Source organism: Pteronotus mesoamericanus, unplaced genomic scaffold, assembly GCF_021234165.1.
Source record: "Pteronotus mesoamericanus isolate MK-2021 breed Mesoamerican mustached bat unplaced genomic scaffold, CSHL_Meso_final contig_26, whole genome shotgun sequence".
Lineage (NCBI taxonomy): Eukaryota > Metazoa > Chordata > Mammalia > Chiroptera > Mormoopidae > Pteronotus > Pteronotus mesoamericanus.
In genome coordinates, this window is record NW_026555109.1 from 4,958,633 (window position 1) to 4,985,835 (window position 27,203).

The 27,203-nt window shown below is 38.0% G+C and overlaps 1 pseudogene; it reads left to right on the top strand.

The window, feature by feature from the left end:
* Positions 1–21,517: 21,517 nt before the first annotated feature.
* Positions 21,518–22,304, top strand: LOC129071171 (splicing factor 3B subunit 6-like; annotated as a pseudogene).
* Positions 22,305–27,203: the final 4,899 nt, after the last annotated feature.

Sequence of the window (27,203 nt, forward strand, 5' to 3'; positions counted from 1 at the left end):
CCCCAGCACACTTACTAGTCTACTACCACTTAACCTATCTTAATTCTTCCTGGACTTAACACTTGCTTACTTTTATAGTATTCCTCATGTACACCTTACCTCCTGCACTAAACTGTAACCTCTCTGAAGACAAGCTCCAATTCTTATTTACCAAGGAATACATTGTACCTAACAGAGAGCCAAAATAAGTTTGGTAAATAAATAATGAGTGAGTGACTAAAAGAATTACTGTAAGTGATGCATTTTAAACAATGATGAAGATTTCAATTCAAAAACTCAAAAAGCTTCTAAATAATTAGTAAGTCTTCTGCCAACTCAAGAGTTACATTTCAACTGTCTTTAGGTTCGCAAAATGCATTGCTTTCTTATGCAATATTAATGTTCTAATTGAATGATACAATTACTGTTTGACCAATTTAAAAGAAAAGACTATAAAATAAAAGTGCTACAAGAAAGAAAGAAGGAACTCTTACGGTTCTCAACAGCATGGATAGAACTGGAGAACATTATGCTAAGTGAAATAAGTCAGGTGGTAAAAGATAAATACCATATGATCTCACCTACAAGTGGAACCTAATCAACAAAACAGACAAATGAGTAAAATAGAACCAGAGACTTGGAAATAAGGGACAAATTGATAGTGACCAGAGGGGCGGTGGGAGGGGGTAACTGGTGAAAGAAGGGGAAGGGGCAAGAAAAGGAATATAAACAGAGGACCCCTGGGCATGGACAATGTGGGAGAATTGACTGTGGGAGTAGGAGGGAGGTACAGGGTAGGGGTGAGCAATGGAGAAAAAGGCGGGACAACTATAACTGAACAACAATAAATTTTTTTTAAATGCTGCAAAAAGAATTCAAAATGGTGACTCATTTATATATTTAGAAACAAATACAACATACCTTTTAAAGAAAATTTGGTAGCTTTTCACCACATTATTGATACAATAACAATATCTGTAATAAATAACATCCCATTAAAGTTACCATTAAGTCTAAGTTGAATTTACTTTTTCATTGTCAGTCATGTTTTCAGTACCAACATTATTGTTAATGGAAAATATTCAATAAATTTTTTCAAAAGGAAAAAACACTTGTGTATTAGGATACTTAGAGAAGATAGAAAATTAGAAAAAAAAAAAAAGAGTAGGAGATGCCCTTCCAGAACAGCTTCCCTGAGGGAATCCATATGACCTGAAACTCTCACTGTTGGATTCATTATTGGGACTTATATCTATCCAGTCACTGTATATTTTTGTTATTATATCTTTGAATATAAAAGTAATTCATATGCATTGCAGCAAATTTAGAAAACATAAAGAATCAGTTTACCTCTATGATCAACTTTCCTTTCTGTTTCACCCCTAATTTTGCCCTTTGCCACAGTTAGAGTTCTTTTTGCCCAAACATTGTTCCATCCCTTAGCTAATCAAAATGCATCTAAGTATTAACCATGAAGTTAAACACCTCTTTCCTGAAGGCTTGAGAGATGGCAGGAACAATGCTAATACTCAAGGCTACCTTAAAAGAGCCAGGGCCCTATAGCCAACCCAGTGATTCTCTTTCTCCTGCTTGCTCTCACCAGGTAGAAAACCACTTGACCCCACACTAAATATTTAAACCCAGTTTATTTCATTCAGTTTATATTCAACTCAATTTCTACTCATAGGCAAATCTTAATTAAGAAAAGAAACCCAAAGAATTAAAAAAAAATACAATCAGTGGCAAGGACCCTTGGCAGGAAGGAGAGGCAGGCAAGCAAGCTTCACTGGAAGGGAAAGTGGCACGAAAATGCTAAAATTATGTCGTTGGGGCAGGGAAGGAAGCTGCATGACTTGATGAAAAAGTGTGAGGCTCTCCATTGTTTTGCCTGTTTGGGAATGGCCCCAAATGCCCTCATGCCCATATCTGACATCCCCATATTTTAGAACACAGAAATGGAAACCTTTATGAAAAGAAGAAAAAAAAAGACATAACCTGGCAGATGGCCTTTTATAACTTGTCTCCTGGGGAAGACTCTTACTCACTGGGTCAGCAATCTGAGTCAGCCCTGAGGAAAACATGGCCATCTGAAGTGAACACCAGATTGAGAATAATCGCACCCCTGGGGCCTCGCAGAATTTCAAAATGACTAGGCATCTACGCACCTCTAATTTGGGGGAACAGGAATAGCAGACAAAAAGACTGAATGCTAGGATTTCCCATTAAGAACTCTAGTAAGGATTGGCTTCATTAAAAAAAATCTTTAATTTTCTAATAATCTCACACTTAAAGAAAAATTCTAAGTACAATTTTTTCCCCTGAAGTATTTGAGAGACTATTGCTGTCTCTATTGCAACTATAGTTAGGGTATATTTTCTATAAATTAGGAAGTTTTCTTACAAATCCAAAATTCATTAGGAAATTAACATTGATTCATCACTGCTTTGTTTTTTAGGGGAGTTTTAGGTTCATGGGAAAAATGGAAGAAGGTACAGAGTTCTCATACCCTGTCCCCACACAAATGCGCTGCCTCCCCTACAGTCAAGGTCACCCACCAGAGCAACACATAGGTTACAGTCCATAAACCTACATTGACACATCATTATCACTTTAAGCCTATAGTTTATATTAGGTTTCACTTTTGGTGGTGTACATTCTGCGGGTTTTGACAAATGTATAATGATATGTACCTACATTAGTTTCACTGCCCGAAAAATCCTCGATTGTTTTGCCTTTTCGCCCTTCCTATGTAACCTCCAGAGACAAGTGATTTTTTACTGTTTCCATTATTTTGCCTTTTCTGAAACTGTCCTATAGTTAAAATCATACAGTATGTAGCCTTTTCAGGTTAGTTTATTTCACTTCTGCATCTAAGTGAAATCATATCTTTTTATATGATTTTATATCTTTTTATAACTTGATGGCTCATTTCTTTTGAGTACTGAATAATAGTCCCTTGTCTGGATACACCACAATTTATTTATCCATTCACCTGCTGAAGGACATCTTGGTTGCCTTCAAGTTTGGGTGATTATAAATAAAACTACGATAAATGTTTGTATACCAGCGTCTGTATAGATGTAAGTTTTCAACTTACCAGGGGGTTTGATTGATAGATCATATGGTAAGAGTATGTGTAGTTTTATAAGAAACCCCCAAGCTGTCTTCCAAGTTGGCTATACCATTTTGCATTTCCACCAGCAATAAATAAGAGCTTCTGTTGCTCCACATCCTTGCCAGTATTTAATATTGTCATGTTCTGGATTTTGGCCATTTAAAAAGGTGTATAGTGTTATATTTTCATATATTTAGTTGTCACCTCTATGTGTTCTTTGGTGAGGTGTCTGTTAAGGTGTTTGGCTCATTTCTTTGTCCAGTTGTTTATTTTCTTATAATTAAGTTTTAAGAATTCTTTATGTATTTTTAGTAATAGCCATTTATTGACATTTGAAGTCGACTCTTTGAAGTTTCTGCAATGGGCATTTTTCCTGTTTAGAATGTATTATTTAATACCTGAGGGAGGTCGGAAAGATGGTGGAGGAGTGAATGGGAGTCACGCTGACTTCCTCCCAAAACCAAACTGGAATTGCAACTAAATAATGGAGTAATCACCTGGAAAGCAGTGGAGCGATAGTGGGAGAGGAGCCTTGGTGCCGCGGACAGTGGATTCTACTCTCACACATCCCAACGGGTGAGAATTGCGGTGGAGGCTCGAGAGGGTGGGCTGGGTGCCCACGGGCACTGGCACCAGAGGGACATTGAAATGGCCAGTTAGCTCCCCCCGAGAAGAACGGGGTCTGAATCATAAACAGGAACGCCTAAACTACAGCAGCTAAAGCCGAGAAAATACAGACAAAACGCAACCCCAAAAAGCTTAGGGGCGCTCTCTGCCAGAGACAGGTCGCTGGGGATGCAAAAAGACATTTAAAGGGCAAACGCAAAAGTTGCAGCGGCAGCCACCCTCCTTGATCGCTGCATAGAGGCGGCAGCAGGGTGGGCTGGTGCCTGGGAAAAGACTGGTGAGGAAAACTTTATGAAGAGAACTGACACTGCAGCCGGTGGAGCCCGGGTGATAACGCACTTCCCACTCTGCAGCTACCATCTCGCTCAGGCATAAGGGAATCAATTAACCTGCCTTTTGTGCGCTCCGCACACAGCTTGTAGGCATGTGAGCTGCGGGGCTGAGTGCAGACTGGTTGGGAGAGCCTTGAGAAGAGACTGGAGATGGAGGCGTTGGGGAAAGAACGGGAAGAGGAACCGAGGAGTCCCGACTCCTTCTCCTTGCCGTAGTCTCCATTGTGCGGGAAGAGGCCACACCCTCAAAGAGCCAAAAGCCGAAAAGCAAACATAGACACCCCCAAAACACCCAGAGCAAGCACGCACACTTGCGCCGAGTGACCGGCGAGGGTTGGCGAGCGTGTGTGTGACCCACGCGGGCTGGCGAACGCTTGCACCTGCCGGCAAGGCCTCACACAGACTGGCACCCATACGGCCTGTGAGGGCGTGCACAGAGGGGCAAGGGCAGGCGTAAATTGACCTGCCCGCCGCGATTGCGGAGCGGCCCACAAAATAAGTAGAGCTGCCCAGAGTCTCTGGAGGAGAGACCAGAGACAGGATTAACCAGAGAGTCCTAGAGCTGATTTCCTCCCATTTCTGTAGTCCCCATTTGGCGAGGGCAAGCAACGCACCCAAAGAGCCAAAAGCTGGGAAAATACACAATAGAAGACCCTAAACTGACCAGTGCCGCGAAGCTCGCATGCCAGGGGCGCCAGATGAGTACGCGAGGTCGCGAATAAGCCCCCTGGTCTGGGGCAAGCACATGCCAGCCCAGGCAGGTGGGAAACCCTGCCGCGCTGGGAACGCGCTCAAGGAACCCGCGTGAGAGCGCAGAGAGATCCCAAAAAATAGCCCAGCCCTGACCGAAGGGGTCACAGGGCTGCCCCAAGCAGGAGTCAGGCACAGACAGTAGACTCCTGGAAGGCTCAAACAAACAGCCCAAGGCCCTATAGGGTCAACAAATAACATCATCAGAGGCAAGCCCAGAAAGAAAAGTAAAGGACAAAAATACTTAACAGACTCTCACAAAAATGGAAAGAAAAAGAAGTTCCCCCCAATTGAGTGGAAAAGGGGACTCCCCACAGAGAGAGCTCAATGAAATGGAGGCAAGGGAACTGTCAGATATGGAATTCAAAACAATGGTTCTAAGGAAGCTCAATGAGCTCAGCCAGCTCAAAGAGAACTATGAGAAACTGCAGAGAAACTGTCAGGATCTTACAGCAAACTATATCAGCCTGGAAAAGGACATAGAAACTATCAAGAAGACACAAGAGGATATGAAGAATACCATTTCTGAATTGAAGAACACAGTAGAAGGAATCCAAAGCAGGCTGGATGAAGCTGAGGATCGAATCAGTGAGATGGAGGACAAGGTAGAAAAAAGCTCCCAGAAAGAACAAGAAATGGAAAAACGGCTCAAAAAGAATGAAGAGGCATTTAGGGAAATGCAGGACAACCTGAAACACAATAATATCGGTATAATAGGGATACCAGAAGGAGAAGAAGAGGAGCAAGGAATAGAGAACCTCCTCGAAAAAGTAATGATGGAAAATTTCCCTAATTTGAGGAGAGAAAGGCTCTCATGGATCCAGGAGGCACAGAGGACCCCACTCAAGAGGGAATCAAGGAGGTCCACTCCAAGACACATCATCATTAAAATGGCAAATGTCAAAGACAAAGAAAGAATTCTCAAGGCAGCAAGGGAGAAGGAGAAAGTAACATACAAGGGGGCCCCGATACACCTAGGAGCTGACTTCTCAACAGAAACACTACAAGCCAGAAGGGAATGGCAACAAATATCCCAAGCCATGAAAAGCAAGGGCCTACAGCCAAGGTTGCTCTACCCAGCTAGGCTCTCCTTTAAAATAGAAGGAGAAATACGGAGTTTCCCAGACAAAAGAAAGCTAAAAGAATACATCTCTACCAAACCAGCACTCCAAGATGCTAAGGGGACTGGTTTAAGCAGATGAAGGAAAAGAATGAGACAGAGAGGAACACAAGTACAAAGAGAAAAGATGAGTAAGTTTCTATCAGTAATATCTCTCAATGTGAATGGACTAAATGCCCCAATCAAAAGACACAGGGTAGCTGAATGGACAAGAAAACATGACCCACACATATGCTGCCTACAAGAGACCCACCTCAGAGCAAGAGATCTACACAGATTGAAAGTAAAGGCATGGAAAATAATATTCTAAGCAAATGGGCATGAGAAAAAGGCTGGCGTTGCCATACTTGTATCAGACAAAGTAAATTTCAAAACAAAGGCCATTAAGAGAGATCCAGAGGGGCACCTTATCATACTTAAAGGAAGAATCTATCAAGAAGACATCAACATTGTAAACTTATATGCTCCCAATATAGGAGCCCCCAAGTTTATAAGGAAATTGTTGGATGACTTCAGAAAAGATATAGACAGCAACACACTGATAGTAGGGGATTTCAACACCCCACTGTCAAAAATGGACAGATCTTCCAAACAAAACATTAATAAACATATCATGGCGCTGAATGACACACTGAATCAAAGAGACTTCACTGACATATATAGAACCTTACATCCCAAAGAAGAAAAATACACATTCTTTTCAAATGCTCATGGCAGTTGTTCAAAGATAGACCACATGATAAGACACAAAGCAAGCCTCAGCAAATTCAGGAAAATTAAATAATACCAAACTTTTTCTTGGACCACAAGGGCTTGAAACTCGAAATCAACCTCAAAGAGAAACTTCAAAAACTTGCAAACTCATGGAGACTGAACAGTAGACTATTAAACAATGAATGGGTCAATAATGAGATAAGAGAAGAAATCAAAAAATTTCTGGAAACAAATGAAAATGAACAGACAACTGTCAAAACCTATGGGACACAGCAAAAGCGGTCCTGAGAGGGAAGTTCATAGCAATACAGGCTTACCCAAAAAAGATAGAAACATTTCAAATAAAAGACCTAACACTACAACTTCAAGAACTGGAGAAACAACAAATAAATCCCAGAGTAAGTAGAAGGAAGGAAATAGTCAAGATTAGAGCAGAACTGAATGACATAGAGACGAAAAGAACAATTCAGAGGATCAACCAATCCAGAAGCTGGTACTTTGAAAAGATAAATAAAATTGACAAACCTTTAAGCAGACTCATCAAGAAAAAAAGGGAGAGGACTCAAATTAATAATATCAGAAATGAAAGAGGAGAAATAACAACTGATACCACAGAAATACAAATGATCATCAGAAACTATTATGAACAATTATATGCCAAGAAATTTGAAAATCGTGATGGAATGGACAAATTTTTAGAAAAGTATAATCTTCCAACACTGAAGGAGGAAGAAACAGAAAGCTTGAACAGACCGATAACAGCTGGGGAAATTGAAGCACTAATCAAGAAACTCCCGGCACACAAAAGCCCAGAGCCAGACGGTTTCCCAGGAGAATTTTACAAAACATTTAAGGAAGAGCTAACCCCTGTCCTTCTCAGACTATTCCAAAAAATCCAAGAGGAGGGAAGACTCCCAGACTCCTTCTATGAGGCCAGCATCACCCTGATCCCAAAACCAGATAAAGACACTACAAAGAAAGAAAACTACAGGCCAATTTCGCTGATGAACATAGATGCTAAAATCCTCAACAAAATATTGGCAAACCGCATCCAGCAATACATTAAAAAGATTATCCACCACGATCAAGTGGGATTCATCCCAGGCATGCAGGGATGGTTCAATATACACAAATCAGCAAACGTGATACATCACATAAATAAAAGACAAAAACCACATGATCATCTCGATAGATGCAGAAAAACCATTTGATAAGGTACAGCACCCATTTATGATCAAAACAGTCAGCAAAATGGGAATAAATGGGGCATTCCTCAGCATAATAAAGGCCATATATGAAAAACCTACAGCCAACATCATACTCAACAGGCAGAACCTGAAAGCTTTCCCACTAAGATCGGGAACACGACAAGGATGTCTGCGCTCACCGCTTCTTTTCAACATCGTATTGGAAGTCCTAGCCACAGCGCTCAGACAAGAGAAAGAGATAAAAGGCATCCAAATAGGAAAGGAGGAAGTAAAGCTATCATTGTTTGCAGATGACATGATAGTGTACATAGAGAACCCTGTAGACTCTACCAAAAAACTCCTCAACCTAATAAGTGAATTTGGCAAAACAGCAGGATACAAAGTCAACATTCAGAAATCAAAGGCGTTTTTGTACACCAGCAATGAAATAGAAGAAGAAGAAATCAGAGAAAAAATACCATTCGATATAGCAAGAAGAAAAATAAAGGACCTAGGAATAAATTTAACCAAAGACACAAAAGGCCTGTATGCAGAAAACTATACAACATTGAAAAAAGAAATTAAGGAAGACACAAATAAATGGAAGCATATACCGTGCTCATGGATTGGAAGAATTAATATCCTCAAAATGTCCATACTACCCAAAGCAATTTATAGATTCAACGCAATCCCTATTAAGATACCAATGACGTATTTCCCAGAAATAGAACAGACATTTCAAAAATTTATATGGAACCATAAATCACCCCGAATAGCCACAGCGATTTTGAGAAAGAAACACAAAGTAGGAGGGATCACAATACCAGACATCAAACTCTACTACAAAGCCACTATACTCAAAACAATCTGGTACTGGGACAAGAACAGACCCATAGACCCAGTGCAACAGAATAGAAAGCCCAGAAATAAGCCCAGGTCTCTATGGACATCTAATATTCGACAAAGGGGGCAGAAGCATAAAATGGAGCAATAACAGCCTCTTCAACAAATGGTGTTGGGAGAGCTGGATGGCTACATGCAAAAAATTGAAATTGGATCATCAGCTGACACCATACACAAATATAGACTCAAGATGGATAAAACTCTTAAATATAAGTCGCAACACCATCAAAGTCCTAGAGGAGAACATTGGCAGGAAACTCTCAGATATCCCACGCAGCAATTTTTTCACCAATATGTCTCCTAAAGCAAGGGACATAAAGGAAAGAATAAACAAGTGGGACCTCATCAAAATAAGAAGCTTCTGCACAGTTAAAGAAAACATCAGCAAAATGAAAAGGGAGCCAACCATATGGGAAAATATATTTGCTAATGATCCATCAGGTAGAGGTTTGATCTCCAAGATATATAAAGAACTCACTCGACTCCACTCCAAGAAGACAATCGATCCAATCAAAAAATGGGCAAAGGACCTGGGCAGATGCTTTTCTAAGGAGGAGGTACAGAGGGCCCAGAGGCATTTGAAAGGGTGCTCAGCATCACTAGCCATCAGAGAAATGCGGATCAAAATTACCATGAGGTACCACCTCACACCAGTCAGAATGGCCATCATAAACAGATCCACAAACAACAGGTGCTGGCGAGGCTGTGGAGAAAAGGGAACCCTAGTACACTGTTGGTGGGAATGCAGACTGGTGCAGCCACTATGGAAAGCAGTGTGGAATTTCCTCAGAAAGCTGAAAATGGAACTGCCTTTTGATCCAGTGATTCCCCTGCTGGGACTATACCCTTAGAACACCAAAACACCAATACAAAAGAACCTATGCACCCCAATGTTCATAGCAGCACAATTGACAATAGCCAAGTGTTGGAAGCAACCTAAATGCCCATCAGTAGATGATTGGATCAAAAAATAATGGTACATATACACAATGGAATACTACGCAGCAGAAAGAAAAAAAGAACTACTAAACTTCGCGACAGCATGGATGGAACTGGAGAGCATCATGCTAAGCGAAATAAGTCAGGGGGTGAAAGACAAATACCATATGATCTCACCTATAAGCAGAACCTAACCAACCATACAAAGATGCAAGGAAAATATGACCAGCAACACTGAAAGGAAAAGAAATCAACAGAGACAAGAGGGAAGGGGGGGGGCAGGGAAAAGGAAGGGAAGGGGAAAGTCAAGGAACATATAGCAAGGACTCATGGACAAAACCAAAGGGGAAGAGCTGAGGGAGGGAAGGAGGGAGGGGGCAAGGGAAAGAGGTGGGGGGGAGGCAGAGACAAATGTATTTAGAAAGTAAATAAATTTAAAAAAATATTAAAATAAATGGGAGCATGTGGATACATGCTCAGTAAGCCGTTTATCTCAAAAAAAAAATACCTGAAACACAAAAAATATGTGACACAGAATTTATGACGCAAAATATTAAAATGAATCACTCTAAACTTGTAACTTAAGATCTACAGCACTGCCAAGAAGCATGATTCTTCAACATATGGTCTTCTTTCCTTCTGTTATTACCCTGTATCCCATGCATCTTCTTGTGCCAACACTTAACTCACCTATAAGTGGAACCTAACCAACAATACAAAGATGCAAGGAAAATAAGACCAGCAACGCTGAAAGGAAAAGAAACCAACAGAGACAAGAGGGAAGGTGGGGGGCGGGGGAAAGGAAGGGAAGGGGAAATTCAAGGAACATATAGCAAGGACTCATGGACAAAACCAAAGGGGAAGAGTTGAGGGAGGGAGGGAGGGACGGAGGGGGCAAGGGAAAGTGGTAGGGGGTAGGCAGAAACAAATGTATTTGAAGAAATTAATTAATTAATTTTTTTAAAAAAAGAAAGTTATTTTTCATGAAAGCAAAAAAAAAAGGTAATCTACCCTGAATTGTGGATTTATTTCTACATTAGAAATAATTTAATAACATACAATAAATATAATGTATTGGTTAATTTTGTTTTCCTTAAAGGTTTATAAAATGATGACATATTAAAAGTATCTAACACAAGTTGATTTTCTCACTTTCTATAATTTTTTAAGATTCATTAAAATTTCTCAGTGTAAATTTATTTCATTCATTTTCTCTGCTGGTACTATTTTACTGCATAAAATTACAAGTTTATCATTTTGCTTATCAAGGACCATTTATATTGATTTCATTTTTTGATATTGCAAACAAAGTTATAAAGAAAACTTGTATGTACATCTCCTGACACATAGGCAAGATTTTCTCTAGAGTGTACTTTAAAAATGGAATTGCAGTTTCACAAATTATGTGAATATTTAACTTTATCAGATAGTACTTTAATTGCATTCTAAAGCAATGATAGCCATTTATACCTTTTTATACCAGTAGTGTGTAAAAATCACCCATTATTCCACATCCTCACAAACACATATTAACAGACTTCTTTGCTTTTGTCCAATCTAGTGATATAAAATTATTATCTTGTTGCATAATTGACATTTTCTGATTACTCATAAAATTAAACAACTTTTATTAAGTTTTTTGGACATTTGTATTTGCTTTTTTACATAATAGCTATTAATGTGTGTTGCTAATTTTTCTACTGAGTTGACATCTTATTATTGGTTTGTAGTTCATATGTTGATTTTCTACATTGTAAATATTATCTTCTAGCTTGAGCTTTAAATTTTACTGTCTTTATAGTATCTTAATGAATTGAAGTTTTAATTTTGTCAAATTGATCAATCTTTTCTTCTGTGTTAGTACTTTTTGTATCACATTTAAGAAATTCTTCACTACCCCATGTAATAAAAAGGTTTTCTTATATTTTCCTCAAAAAGTTTTTATGTTTATATTTAAGTATTTAATTTTATGAAAGATTTAAAGTAGTAATCCAGTTTAAGTTTTATTTAAATAACTAAATATACAACACAGTTTATTAGTAGTCCAGTTCTTCCCCACCGATCCAGAATGCTTGGACTATTATAAAGAAATTTGCATAAGTATATGACTTTTTTCTAGGCAATTTGTGTCTGACCGTAGGTACATAACACTGATTACCATGATTTAATAGAAAGTGTTTAAATTTGGTAGAGTAGGCTTCTCCATCTTATTCCTTTTTAAAGATATTTTAAATATTCTCGCATTTATGTACTTGAATCTAAATTTTAGAATCAGCTTGTCAACTTCCTCAACAAATTCCTCTGGGAGTTTTATTTGATTTATACCTCGATTAATATCTTTATGACATTAATTTTTCAACCCATGGAGGTGAATTATTTCTTTATTTATTTTGATCTTTTCTGTTGTCTCCTAATGCAGTTTAATAATTTTGTCCATACAGTTCATGTATGTTACATTTATGCTGATGAACTTTACATTTTTGTTGCTTTAAAAATGACATCTGTATTTTGTTTTTTTAATGAAACTTTTAATTTGGAGATAACTGTAGATTCACATGCAATTAGAAGAAATAATACAGAGAAATATTGTATATTTTTCACCTAGTTTCCTCCAGTGGTAACATCTTGCATAACTATTGCACAATAACTCAACCAGGAAAGTGATATTAAAAATATACACATCATATTGGGATTTTGCCAGTTTTATATGCCGGTATGTGTGGTGGGGGAAGATGTTTGTGTATTTAGTTCTATGCAGTTTTATCATCTATATAGATTTATGTGACCACCACCATATTCAAGATATAGAACAATTCTATCACCACAAGAATCCCTCATGCTATTGTTTTATAGTCACCTCAGTCTCCCCTTTTCTCCACTCTCTGAACACTCCCTAACCTCTGGTAACCACCAATTTGTTCTCTGTCTCTAAAATGTGAAGTCAAGAATGTTATCTGAATACAGCCACACAGTATTTACCTTTTAGGGATTGATCTTCTGACTCAACATAATTTGTTTGAGATCCATCCAAGTTGTTGCATCTGTCAATAGATTTTTTTTCTTTTATTGCTGAGTAGTGTTCCATGATATGGATGTACATATTTTTAACCATTTACCAATTGAAGGATATTATGACTGTTTCCATCCCGGGGCTATTTTGAATTAATCTGATATAAACATTCATGTACACGCTTATGTGTAAATAGAAATTTTCATTTCTCTAGGGCTAAAGCCCAAGAGTACAATTGTTTGATTGTATTGTAAGCAATGTTTGGTTTTATAAGAAATAGCCAAATTATTTTCTGTGTGTCTATACCATTTTATATTGCATTTGTGAGATTAACCTAACTTGGTTCTGTTGTATTATCATATATATATATATTATATATGTGATATATAATATATGTTATACATCTTGTGTTTTACATATGCAATATATAACCTAACATATATATAACATATTATATATAAAAAATTGATTGTTTTGGATAGCCTCACTGTTTTTTTAAATGTTACCCTTCATTTTATTAAACACTTTATAAATTGGTATTTTATATTCTGTATCTGATGATGCAATATCTGAAATGTTGGAACCTTAATTCAATTTTTGTTGTTTCTGTTGAATTTCATTCATGGTGATTTATTTCATTGTGTGTTTGATGATTTTTTATTATTAGCTCATATTTGGTTGACCTTAATCTCTGGGGAAACTAGAGGCCATAATTGAAGATTATGTCCCTCAAGAAGGATTTATATTTGTTTCTTCTACTAGCCAAGGGTACTGCCTGCTTGGGGCTCTTTTTCAGTATTTTTAACCAGTCTTCTATTGAGGATCATTTGGATTATTTCCAGTCTTCTACTATTACAAGAAATTATCAGGCCTTCCATAACAAAATAATTTATAAAAAAAATAGGCATTTGTTTTTTTTTAATTCTATTAAATTTATTGGGGTGACATTGGTTAATAAGATTATATAACTTTCAAGTGCACAATTCTGTAATACATCATCTGTATATTGTACTGTGTGTTCATCACCCAAAGTCAAGTCTCCTTCAGTCACTATACATTTGATTCTCTTTACCCTCTTCTACATGCCCCTGCCCCCTTCCTCTCTGATAACCTCCATGCTGTTTTCTGTGTCTATGAGTTTGTTTTGTTGGTTCATTTGTTGCTTTCTAGAAGTTTAATTTTGGTTTGGACTTCCCTTACCAGTATATGCATGGTTTAGGCATGCAACATCCCTATATGACCCTGCTATGGATTTTGTCAGGAAGAGTAGAGAAGGTGTTTATTGAAAGTGTTTCTCGAAATGTACTAAAGCATTTTGGCTTCATTAGGTGATGATGACTGCAGTCAATGGGCAGACAGACAAAACTGTCCTAAAACATGTAATTTATAAATAGAAAGCAAACCCAGTCGCTGTTCACCCTAAAAGAAAATGTAATTCAAATTGTTTCCTGCTGATTTTAAAAAGATCAAATCTTGGCATTTTTCTTATAATCTAACAATTATTGGCCTCTACTTCCATGAGTTCTTTTTAATCAAATGAAGCTTTTGAATATGTGAGTCAGCACTCGGTCAAGTGGCATATTTTTATATTCACCATTTGTTCAGTGAAATGGATCTTTTAAAGGTTGTCAATAAGTCACTCTGTCACTTGAAAAGTAAGCTAGGAAAAAGATAATGTGAGTGGTAAGAAAACTCATACAATGTCAAATATATTTACTGTAATTCATTCATAAAACAGAAGAGAACTGATTTCAATTTTTGAAGCCTAATTCTAATAAAATCTTTCTTGTCTTTTAGTTAAGGATCTCAGAGTTCTAACCTCAGCTCCAATGTCTCTAAATACAGAAAATCAGTTAAACTGGGGAATATGGCACTGTAAAATATTAGTAGCATTTTATTGAGCTGCTGCAGTCCCATTTTTCACATGTACACTCTGTTTCTAATATGAAAGGTGAATAACTAAGCTATATTGTCCATTCTCATTTCCCCAGAGCAGAGTTGCCTTCCTCTCTCTGCCCTGATCTCCAACAGATTTCATCAGAGCAGCAAATTAGCTCATAGAAAAACACAGGCCCTGGAGTCAGGCAGAGCAACATCTCAGTCCTTGCTTTGACATTTTTTTGGCTGCATGACATTGAATAATTTATTTAACTTCTGAATCTTACTTATGCCACTATTAAATCTTGGACTATTATACTTACCCTCTAAGGTCATGGGGAGAATTCAAATGAGTGGTTTTCAAACTTTACTACAAATTAACATCACCTGGGAAATTTTTAAAAATGTAAATGCTCAAGTCTCACTCTAGACCGGCGATTCTCAACCTTTTTCATCTCATGGCACACATAAACTAGTTTTTAAAACTCTGCAGGACACCAAAAAAATATATATTTTTGCTGATCTGACCAAAAAATAGGTATACTTTTTATTCATTCACAGCAGACAGATATTGTTGTGCTGCTGTTGTCACTTTTTTTAAAGACTTTATTTATTTATTTTCAGGGAGAAGGGAAGAGAGGAAGAAAGAGAAGGAGAGAAACATCAATTGGCTGCCTCTCACATACTCCCAGCCAGGAACCTGGCCTACAACCCAAGCATGTGCCCTGACTGGGAATCAAACAAATGAACTTTCGGTTCACAGGCTGGTGCTCAGTCCACTGACCTATACAAGCCAAGGCATTTTTTTTATTATATGACAATCTAAGTGAAAAAAAACCAGTGCCCCTGACTAAACACTTGGGGCACAAGTGTTGAAAATGCTGCCCTAGACCAATAAAATGAAATCTCCGGAAGAGGGCACAGGTATCAGTAATCTTTGTTAAGTTATCCAGGTGATTCCAATGAACAGCAAAGTTTAAGAACACTATTGCGCTAATACACATAAATATCTAGTGTACTGACTGTCTCTCAGCAGGCTTTCAGTCAGTGGCAGCTAAACCTATCTCCTTTAGAATTCCCAAACGCCTTCTCATCTGCCCTTTTTTTCTAATTCTCTTACCTGGGGTGTTGTCAGACTATTAAAGTGAGTAAAATTTGACTTCATATTGTTCTTGCCCATTGAGATTCTCCTTTCCTTTCTTATCTCTCCATCTACCCTCTTAATAAAAATAGTAATCTAATACCCCCAAAATTAAAAATACCAGAAGAGGGTAGAAAGTTACTCTTTCTAAGTAAAATTTCATACTGCATGGGTTTTACGAGTAAGACATGCTGGAGATTAAGGATTATCCTGATATCTCTCAAGAATAAATTTTGTTACCACTTACTGTACCAGAATAACAATGGAATTAAAAATTATGATTCACCATTTTCAACTCTGTTCAGTTACACAATATGGCTGTTTTATTTACTTTTTCACATAATTACATATTTTTATTGCAATATCTCTTCACCCATTGAATAAAAATTGTCCTGGCTAACTTCAGCTCACAATTTTCATGCATGCCATGGTGCACAGCCAAATAAACACTGCAAGCATCTGATTTAAGGAGCATCTATCATCAGGGTTGCCAGACTGGTTTGTTTGCTTTTCACTGAAACAAAAATATGAGTTAATTAAGATTAGATGATAAGTAATGACTCTGTCCTTAGTTAGGGAAGTATTGCTTCAGGAAAATAAGTGCTAGTATTGCTTCATGCATAAGCCAACTAATTTTTACACTGACATGCATTGTGTGTGTCAACAATTCTTAGTAGATTTCTCACACAAAAATGAATAATTTTCTGCAAGACTTGTTAAATTAAGGTTAGGATTGAAAACTGACAGATGAAAAAATGGAACCTCCCAAGTAAACTTTGAACCAAACAAAGTGAAATTTCAATCTTAAAATAGGCATGTCTCTTTCAAGTCTCTAAATTCTTCTATCAGCTTATAGCTCAGATTAATAAAACTAATAGACAAAAAATGTTTTATTATTTTTGACCTATTTCTGAGTTCATGAAAATAAGGTTTCAAGGAAAGGTGTACAACATTAAGTTTTCATCGTTTTATTCTTGGTGTTCAATGATTTCAAAGAGTGGTCTACATTCATATCAACCATTTCTGAATTCCCATTCACTTCTCAACTCCCTGCAATAAGTGGATATAATAACAAACTGAAGTTATATACATAACCTATAAACACAGACAACAGCATGGTGATGGTCAGAGGACACGGGTGGGGGCTGGGTGGAGGTGAGCAAAGTGGTGGGGGAATGGGGACATCTGTAATAGTGTCAAGAATAAAAGTTAAATAAAAGAAACTGGAGCTTAACCCAATGTCTAAGGTATTTAGTCTTGATTAGCTCCTCTAAATTCCATTGGTGAGGGAGGGATTTTCCCCCCAGAGTTACAGCCAAACACACAACACTCAATTCTTGGACAGATGTGATTGACAGTGGCTTATTAGTCACATTTACTCATGGATCAGAAGAAAAGGACACAGTGCCACATAGGACCACACAGGGGTTGTACTCTAGAATAGAGCGAACAACCAGAGGCTGAGGATGGCAGGCTTTGTAGTACCAAGGGAGTCAGATGACCTCTGGTTCCTGGGGAACAATGTGATTGGCTGCTTTGAATAACTCTGTGGGGTGCCAGGAAAACAAAATCCACTACTCAGGGACAAACAGGCAGTGTGCCCAGCCCCTGTGATAAGGAAAGTTGTTTGACTATGGGACCCTATCCTTGTGAGCAAAGTGGTAGGGGAACTTGCAGTGAGGCCACTCAAGGCCCTCCCAGTTTTCACCAAATGTCAATGCACATATTTTATTGGCCCTTAATTTTAGGCCTTATACAACACTATACATTGAGAGTTGTCCAGTCACTAGATGGGATAATGGGAAGTTCGGATAACCAGGGGTCAGTCATGTTAAACTGATACTTCCTTCTTTAACTGTATCTTTCGCATTAAACTGTAAACTTTATGTCACTAAATCCCACTGTATCTCTCTTATTTTCCACAACAAACAAGGTATATTAATTAGTTAGTTAATTAATTAATTATCTTCATCAGCTCTCTAAGATTCATGCCATTTCATCGTTCTTTAAATATATGATTCTAATGTGTTAGTTCAGGTCCTAAGATTCATGCCATTTCATTGTTCTTTAAATATATGATTCTAATGTGTTAGTTCAGGTCCATGTTGACAGAGAAAAAATGTGGTATTAACTTTACCACCTTGTCATCTTCAATTTCATAATCTGTCCTAATCCTATCCCACTTTCTAGAGCTTTCAAGCAAACAAATACCAACATTTAATCTGAATATTGTTTCATATATGCTGATTGAGAGTTTGTGGGCTACAAAAGTATAACCTTGGCAGAAATTAAGAGGAAAAAGAACCAGTCTCCCACCTGTGAAAAAATGAGAGTGATCATTGTGGTCCATATGCACCACCATGATTCTTTTCCTTCATCATTCACTGTAAGTGTCAGGAGCAGTACACTCAAATGTGCCACTCTCTTCAACATGAATAATTCTGAAAAATGAGTCAGCCTTTTCACCTCCTCCTTACTCCCTTTTTATACTTCAAAGCTATATTCCACTCTTAAACAGTGTTCTTAAATGTTAACTAAATAACAAATATACTGACAGAAAATTGTTTAAAGTCAATTTAACAATATCTGCCCAAAGAAAATAATGAACACTAATCTACCAATGGCCTTTATGATTAATAAATTGGATTGAATCATGTCTAAAATCTATGAGTTTTCTTCTTACATACTGCAATTTTTATTTTCATTGATAATTTTAATAATTAAAGTAAATGTGACATAGCAGTCACTTGAAAGTGATTTAAATGAGAAGAAAACCATCTGTAAGCAACTCTTTCAACTGAGATTATAAAAATATTTCATTCACAATTTTGTAATAATCCTTAATAGAAAGAAGTCAGAAGTCTGGAATCCCCATTTTATGAGCCATTTGTCCTTGGAAATCACTTAATGTCTACAAGCTTCAATTTCCTCATCTGTGTAAAATGGAGATAATAATACTTGTTTTGCCAAGTCATTTTGCAAGATAAATGTAATAGTACTCATGGACACTCTTTGTAAAATACAAAATATTATGTACAAATATAAGATACTATTAGACCAATAATTCTTTGATAGTTTCATTCTATACTCTTTCCTTGGATTGTCCAGCTATTTTTCTGTCGATAAAGGGAATAAAAACTAAAATGTCCCTTTTATTACTAAGTTGCTCTCTGTAATTTACCATTCACATATGAGCAGCCTAGAATTTAATTTGAAACTCCAGACCCAGATTCCAAGCACAACTCATCTATGGAGTAATGAATAGGAACATGTTCTCTAGACCAATTGACTAGATTGGATTCCTGTTGAGCCTCCTCCTCACTGTGTAGCCTAAGATACATCATTTACTCTCTCTTGAGCCTCAGTTTCCTCTTCCATAAAAATCAGAATAATAATGGCATCTCTCTCACAAGTTTCTGAGGAGCATTAAGTGTGTTCATATACATTACATATCGAGTGCCAGACACATACTAAGCCCTCTGTAGATCTGGTTGTTAGTAGTACTCACCCAGAACCACTCTCTACCTCCCAACCTGCTTCTTCTCCAGTGGTGCCTTACTATCTAGCAGGTTACTACTTGTGTCTGTATCTGAGGCCTACAAACTCCTATTCTGCCCTCTTGCTGATGTCATTCCTTTATTCCTCAATTTCCAGTAGCTTTTTACTTCTCTTTCTTTTCTTTTGTCTCCTCATCTCTAATTAAGGTCACTTCGTCCCATATATTTTTCAATTTAACAATGCTTTGTAAAGATATCAGATACTTTGGGCTCACAAAAATAATTCTAGTCAAAGTTGAGTAGTACTGAGGGCTCGAGGTGGGGTGCCATGGTGTGCAGTGGCATACAGTGTCCCAGAGCCCAGTGGCCATGGGTCTGGATTGTAGCTGTGTCTGCTGGTGCAGTGGCACATGGCAAAGTCTATTAAGTGTTGAGGAAAAGTCAAGTATTTTAAGGGTGTCATTCCACTGATAACCGCTATAATGTGTGACAAGCTCTGTGCGGGAATCTGGGCATGTTTGTGAGAATCACAAAGCATGGGGATTCCACGTTAAGACTTGCTCCTGTGGGTGATCTCACACACAGAGAGGAAAAGAGAGAGAAAGAGAGAAATATTGATGTGAGAGAGAAATATTTATCAGTCTCAGTCACCTCCTATACCCCTTAACTGGGGATGGAGCCCACAACCTAGTCATGGTATAAATGGGAACAGCAAGATGGCATAAGTGTTGACCCCCACAGTGTTTTACCATCTTCAGTGGCTATCATTGGTGGGCTGAGGCACCTGTGAGGATCAGTGTCTGCTCACAGGAGCCCAAGTAAGGAAAGGAGCTGATCACCCATGAACTGGCACAAGCAGAAAGGCAGAACCTTCTACCCCCACCCTCCCCCACACCCCAGTCCCACCTTCATGGCCCACCATGACTCCAGCAGTCTTGGGAGGCAGACTAATAAGACCACCTACTGTTGTACTGCCTGGCGGCTAGACGGGCCGCCCCACCGCAGGCACTTCCTGAACCTGAGGGATTCCGGCTGGGGCCAGCTGAAGTGGGAGGAGGGCTCTGAATCCTGCAGAGCCCGCCCTGGGGTTGTCATGGATGAGGAGGATAAACACAAAATGTTGCAAACACTTCTCTGTTTGCCAGGAGAGAAGACGGGGACACTTCTCTCTTACCGGAGAAAGCCGTGGCACATCCCTTTGGTGGAGAAGGCCCCGTCACCCTTTTTCCAAGGCTTTTATTGAAAAACTTATCAGTGGGGCTAAGTAACAGCAAAGCATACATTATCTCATTACATTCGTATGTTAAGTTTCACATAGAATATATGATGCGTTTAAGAAGACAAGTGACAGGAATACACTGGTTTACATGAGTGCGAGAGGAAACTAGAATAAACAAAAGAGACTAGAGATAAGGGCAAGCACCTTAACGATATAGGGTAAGGGGTGTAAATAATGTAAATATCCTTCGTAGCATGAGCTGGCCAGAGATCTAAGGAAAGAACAAAGCACACTTTAAAGAATTTACTTTTAGGCCTGATTTCCCCAGGATATGCCAGACCTGATTTAGGGCTGATTCCTGCACTGTTTCAAGCCTGAGCCAAGTATGGGGGAATGAAACCTCCAAGAGATAAGGAGACTGCTTCTCAGCTGTAATGAGGAGTCTGGCCATGTTGAAGCCAAGCTGAGAGGCACGGAGGCCTTTTTGCCCCTTCTCCGTGTCCCCCAATTTCTTGTCCGCTGCCAATACTGACTGGGACCTGTCTTAGGTTGTTTACCTCAGCTCGAGGTAACTTATCCATCACTGATCACCAGTCCTCCATGGCAAAGCAGAGGCAGGGGCTACACCCCTGCAGAGGACAACAGGCCAAGTCTCCTCAGGAGCTTGCCTCTCCAAGGCCTCCTGATTATTTCCAGCCTTGGGGCCCTCCAGCCTGTCGGCAGGGTTACAGCTCCTGAAACCAGGCCAGGCATTTCCCAACAACCTTCCTCTAGACATTCTGGCCTTGGCCAAAAGACCAAGTTGGAGGACACTGGGCTGGACTTATCCCTGGCCTCCTGTGGTCATCTCCACTTCTTCCTGAGGCTCTGTCCATAGCTGAAGCTGAATCAAGGTGGCTGGTGATGGCCAGTGCTGCCCTGCTACACCTCCATGCTCAGAGATGGGCATGGACCCCTGACTGGCAGCTGTGGGGTCTGGAAAGTAAACCTCACAAGGGTTTGAGACATGGAGCCTAAGGAGACACCCAGGAGCAGAAACCTGCCCCTTCACTCATTCATCAGAGAGGACCAAGTCAGCCCCCTTTGTATGAGATGTTCACTCTTCAATGAGGAAAACCAGCACAGCTGAAGAGGGTGCAGTTCTTGTCAGAAACCAGCCTCACCCATTTGGCCAAGGGGGCAGAGGCCGCAGAAAGAATGCAGCCCTGCTGCTGGCAGTTCACAGGCCCCAAGGCTTCTTCTCCAGGAGCAAGGTAATGAAAACAGGCTGCTTCTGGCCACAGAGTAGCTTGTAGAAGACCACTGCCTGCCAAGGATTCAGGGAACTGGCCATAATTCAGAAGGCATCAGCCTGAAGGTCAGCAGAGCCACTCCAGCAGCCACAACTCAGAGGGGAGCTCAAAATATAGGTGCAGATTTCCTGTATCTAACACTGTGTTGGTCTCAAAGCTGAGAGACCTCTGGAAGAGCAAGGAGGAATGTTAGTATTTGCTGCAGTGGCCTCACCAGTCCACCAAGGTGGTGATGCAAGCATCCAAGAGAGTGAACACTGGACTTCCCCCTGAAGTAGGTAGGATTTTGTGTATAAGAAATTTGCCTTACAAAATCACAGCTGAAGATAGGCATGATAATATTTGGGAAATATGGACCTATTTGTCATAGCATCATGCGGAACACACCTGAAACTAGAGGAATAACTTATGTGGTCTAGAAAGACAGCTTGATGCCAAGAACACATGTGATCACTTGCCAGGACTCAATGCTTGTAACAGATACTTTATGGGTTTGTACTATATTGCCAACAGGACATTTCAAAAGAGAGACACAAAGAAGGATGAACAGTTGAAGCTGTTCAAGGAGAAATATGACATCAACACAGATCCACCAAAGTAAACATTTTCCACATTTTTATTTTGGACTGAAACCCCATGAATCACCACCATTACCTTTTTCAGTTTTTAATTAATACTGAATATTGTGTTTTCTTATTTGAGATTCAAAATGATACATGTTAGGATATATAAATTTGTATCTTTTGTGAAAATATCAATGTTTTCTCCTGAACTTTCCCCTCTAATTTGATACTGGGGGGAGAAAACAGCAGTTTAACCATATCAAGAATTATTTGGTCATAGGTGGCTTTAGAGACTGAGACTCTTGAGAAGAGGGATCTCTTTGTATTCTTAATGCCTCCAGTGTGCAATACAGTGCTTAACCATCACGGAACTTGTTAGAGAGTTGTCATTTATTGAATGTCTATTAATAATGAAATCTTCATAATAAGTGAATGAAGGTAGATATCTTCATTTTGTAGATAAGAAAACCAAAGCTCATCATGTTGGTTGAATAAATAAAAATGCTCACATTTTTTTACAACAAGATTAAGTAGTATTTACTCTTAATATGAAATGAAAGTAGTCAAATTTAAAAACAAATTTTTAGCTCTTCCAGGGTGGCCTCTTAATATTAGGAATTAATAGCTAGCCTAACAGCACATTACTTAATGCTTAGCTAGACATTAAGTATTTACTGGAAACTTAATGTTTATTAAAGTTTTAATACAGAGATGTCCCTGTGTAACCTTACATTAATAATGTGTTACATTACATTAATAATGACATTAAAACCAGGTCTAGCTATACCCTTTGCCAGGTCCACTGCACAATGAAAACTCCCAACTGGATTGGGAAATTAACCTCCCCTTCCCACCAGACCACCTGCCCCCACCCACAGTGGATCACCTATTCTCAGGGATTGCAATATTTCCCATACTTATATTGGGAGTGGGAAGTACGTAGAAGGAGATGGGCCAGAGCACCAGGTGCTGCTGGCTCTACCCTGAGACTCCCAGCATGTGCCTGACATCACCCATCCAGGTGCCTTCATTCAGGCCCCCACCCAAGTGCCAGAGAGTGATGGCAGAATCAGGGCTTCCTCCCACCCATGGGATCCAGTCAGCTGATACCTAGACTAAGAGTGGCAGTGGCACAGAACAGGGGAGCTCCAGGTACCAGGTAAGCAAGACTTCATTCCACATGGGGAGAAAGAACCACATGGGATCCTGGCTCCAAGCTCCTGGAACATGCTCCTTTGTCCCACTGGATTTCATTTAGAGAACACAAACTCAAAGATAAAATTATTAACAGTCTCGAGATAACAGTTTGGGAGCATTATACCCCAGATACAAGGCTTTTATGAGTGCAAAGCCCAGTGCACTGGTCACTTACCTATGAAGCCAACCCTCAGACTTATTTCTGTGTTAGCTCTGTTGAGGTAGTGTAGTTAAATGTCAATTGAGAAGGAAAATAGACATATTGTCAATCAAGGTTAAGGTTTTATCTCTTTTTTCTTATCAGTCATCAACTAGTGTTTAATCAGTACCAGCTGGACATTTTGTTAGAATCAACTAATATTGTTGCATTTTAAAAAGATGGAATCTAGGTACATATTCAATTGCATGAAGTAACCTCTCTTGAATAATATTAGATTATAAGGATATTAACGATCAAGAGAAAGAGGAACAGGAGGATGAGAAGGAAGAAAGAGAGGGAGAGGGAGAAAAGAAAGAGGGAGAAACAGGAGAGGAAGAAGAAGAGGAGTGAAAAAAAGAAAAGGACGGAAGGAAGGGAAAGAAAAGGAGCAAGGTTGAATGGTAACAAAACAGAGCTCATATTTTTAGTAAATCCCAACAACTTCTACTGATTTCTTCTTACTGATAAAAAAAAAATAGAAATATAAGTTAGGCATGATTAGACAGAATTCAGACAGAACAATTATTTATTGTCATTAGTTACATAACTGGTTTAACTTGCTATGAGTTTTCCTATTAGGAAACATAACACAATTTAGTAAATGCTGACTGACAGCATTTTACTAGATTTCAAGGGCACCAGGAGCTACTTTTGTTTTCCAGACATATATTTATGCAATTTCACTTTCGTAGTGTGTCTAAGTGTTTTTTTTTTTTAAATATTTACAATGACATATGTTGGAAATGTTTTCATTTACTGGTTCATTTTGTTTACACCTCATTTTGTACAAAGGTTCACTTTGTTTACACCTCACTAAGTTTCCAAAGTTGTATGATGACATTTATATTTATACCACCCCCCAAAAATGATGAGGTTTTATGACTGCTATTATTACTTTTCATTCCAAGCAAGACAGAAAATTTAACCTAAAGAAGCTAGAAAGATATATTTTTTAATTATGTCCAATCTATATATCACTTTTAACAATCTTAATTATTATTAAAGTATCAGTTGAGGACTCTCCTTTGTCTTTCCAGTTTTGATTTTAATTTATAATATATAAGTAAGATTTTTTTCCTTATCCTAGGAAAAACTGTGGGTGTATGGAATAAGCTGTGATGACTATCCATTGACTCACAAGAGCCAATTGATATAAATACTGCTCACCTCCACGATTTCTCATTTAACAGATGAAGAAACTAAGGTTCAGGTAGCTTAAACAATTTGAAAAAGGATAAAACAACTGCTAAATGGATTAAATCCACTTCTGAACAGCTCCAAAACTGTTGCTGTTTCCAATCTGAGATTCTGCCTTTCTTCTCATGACAGTAACCCTATAGTTTATCTCATGAGATAGCTGTCTTAAAGCCTCAGTTTGAAAAGAAGTGAGGTACAAATTTTATAAACATAAATGTTTTCCAAAATAAGCTTCCTAACATCTTTAATTACATATATATATGTTTTGATGTTCTTCCTATGAGCTTAAATTTAGGAACTCTAATAACCAGTACTCTCAACTCACAAAGAGCTGTATTTTAAGTCTTTAAAATATTCTACTCTAGTTTTATTTGAGTCACAGTTGAACAAGGTAGAAGGAGGTGTTGATTTTGGCCCAATATAGCCATATGATGGTGAAGGGCCCTGAAAACGGGAAGAATGACTGGAAAATAAGAGTGCCTTGCTTTATGAGAAAGGACTGGAAGATACAGGATTGCATAGGTGGTGCTATTTCCACTGTTATTCACCACACAGAACATTTCGATCTTTTTGCCTTGTTATATAGGTGCCTGGATTGAGTCTTCAAATCTCCTTGAGCACAAGAGTGGATTAAACAGAACCAGAATATGTGGTCTCTAATTCTATTAACTACTTAGGAGACATCTAGAGTAGTCTAAGTTTCATGTATAAACTGAGTAATTTGGACTATGATACCTCAAAGTTTCACTAGTCTAGGTAAACAGTGCCCAGCAATACACTAGGAATTGAATTTTGAACAACTAAATGTCTCTCAATATTTTCAAATGGAGAAATTTTACTTCCTTGTGACCATTTTTAAATATCAGAATTGATCTGTCTCTTCTACAAATGTCTATTCTACTAAAAAAAAAAACCTTTGGAAAAATGGTTATAAAAATAACTCATATAGTTTATGTATTGACAAAATTTATTTTGAGGAAAAAAATGGCCAGTCTTACATTTTTGGCAATGTTAATGACAGAACCAGACAAACTGTATATACACTCTGACAAATTTTTCAGCAATCTATCACTAAAACAGTTAAATAACAAGGAATTTACCAGTAAATTGTGGATTCAAAATTATGAAATGCATAGATACAAAATCAGTCTATTTTATATTAACTATTGAGCCATAAAACTCTAAGTTCTCATCTATAAAATGTCAGCACATATCATGAATACACAGAGTATTATAACTGCAAGACAAAAAAGGGTGAAAATGTCCAACAATATTTTTTATTGTATAAGTTTATTACAACACAGACCTTGGAGAAAGACACTTTTGTTCTTAACAGGAAAATATATTTTTCTTAATTAAGATAATTTCTGTAAGCATTGTTTAGTAGGTCTCAAGTCATTTAGATACTATTTGTTAATGCATAAACTACATAAGTTATTAATTTAACATAGTAATTCATAATCTTTTTGAATCACAGATCCTTTGGGAGAGATAATAAAAGCTCTGCATTCAATTTTTCAGAAAAATGCATACACAAAATTGTGCAGGTAGTTCATGGACTTCAGGTTGATAATCCTGTATCTAGGAGTTTCTCGGAGCTACTCAGATCTTTAAATATATATGTATGTTTATTATATATCATGTAATATATAATATGATGTAATATACAACAGCTTGGGTTTGAATCTAGTTTATAAGAAGAAATCACATTTTTATGTTATCATTTGTTATAAAGTTAAAATTATACAAAATAAAACCTACTTAAATTTTATTATCTAACTAGTAGGGTTTCACTGATTTTTGGTGGATAATGTAATATCATAATAAAAGAAGAAATAATAATACAGTAAACAAAGAAAAAACATTTTAGTAGTCAGCAAATTTATAATATACTAAGATTTGAGGAAATATTTTCATTTAACATAATACATAAGATAACTATGAAGCAAGAGAATATAAAAACAAAAGAAAAATTCAGTTTGCTTACTTAGCAACAATAATTTCAGGATTCTAACTCATTTTCAACTGTTTTCTGGACTGTGACATTTGAATCTGTCTAATTATAAGGTCAAGAAACTTTTTTTTCATTTCATTCTTTGACTTTCTCAATAACATCCCCTTATCTCCAAGGAAAGCGTGAAATGTTCAGGCTGAAAAGCTCTCTTCAAAACTCTACCTTGACATTAGTGGCATGTACTACTGCAGAGTAGGGTGGATTCCTTCCAAGAAGGAAAAGCTTTTGAGAAAGGAGACTCATCATAACTGGCATATTTGAGGGTGGAAATACAGGTTCTTAAAGGAGCTGGTTTATCTGATTCATCTTTCCATCTTTTCCCCATGACAA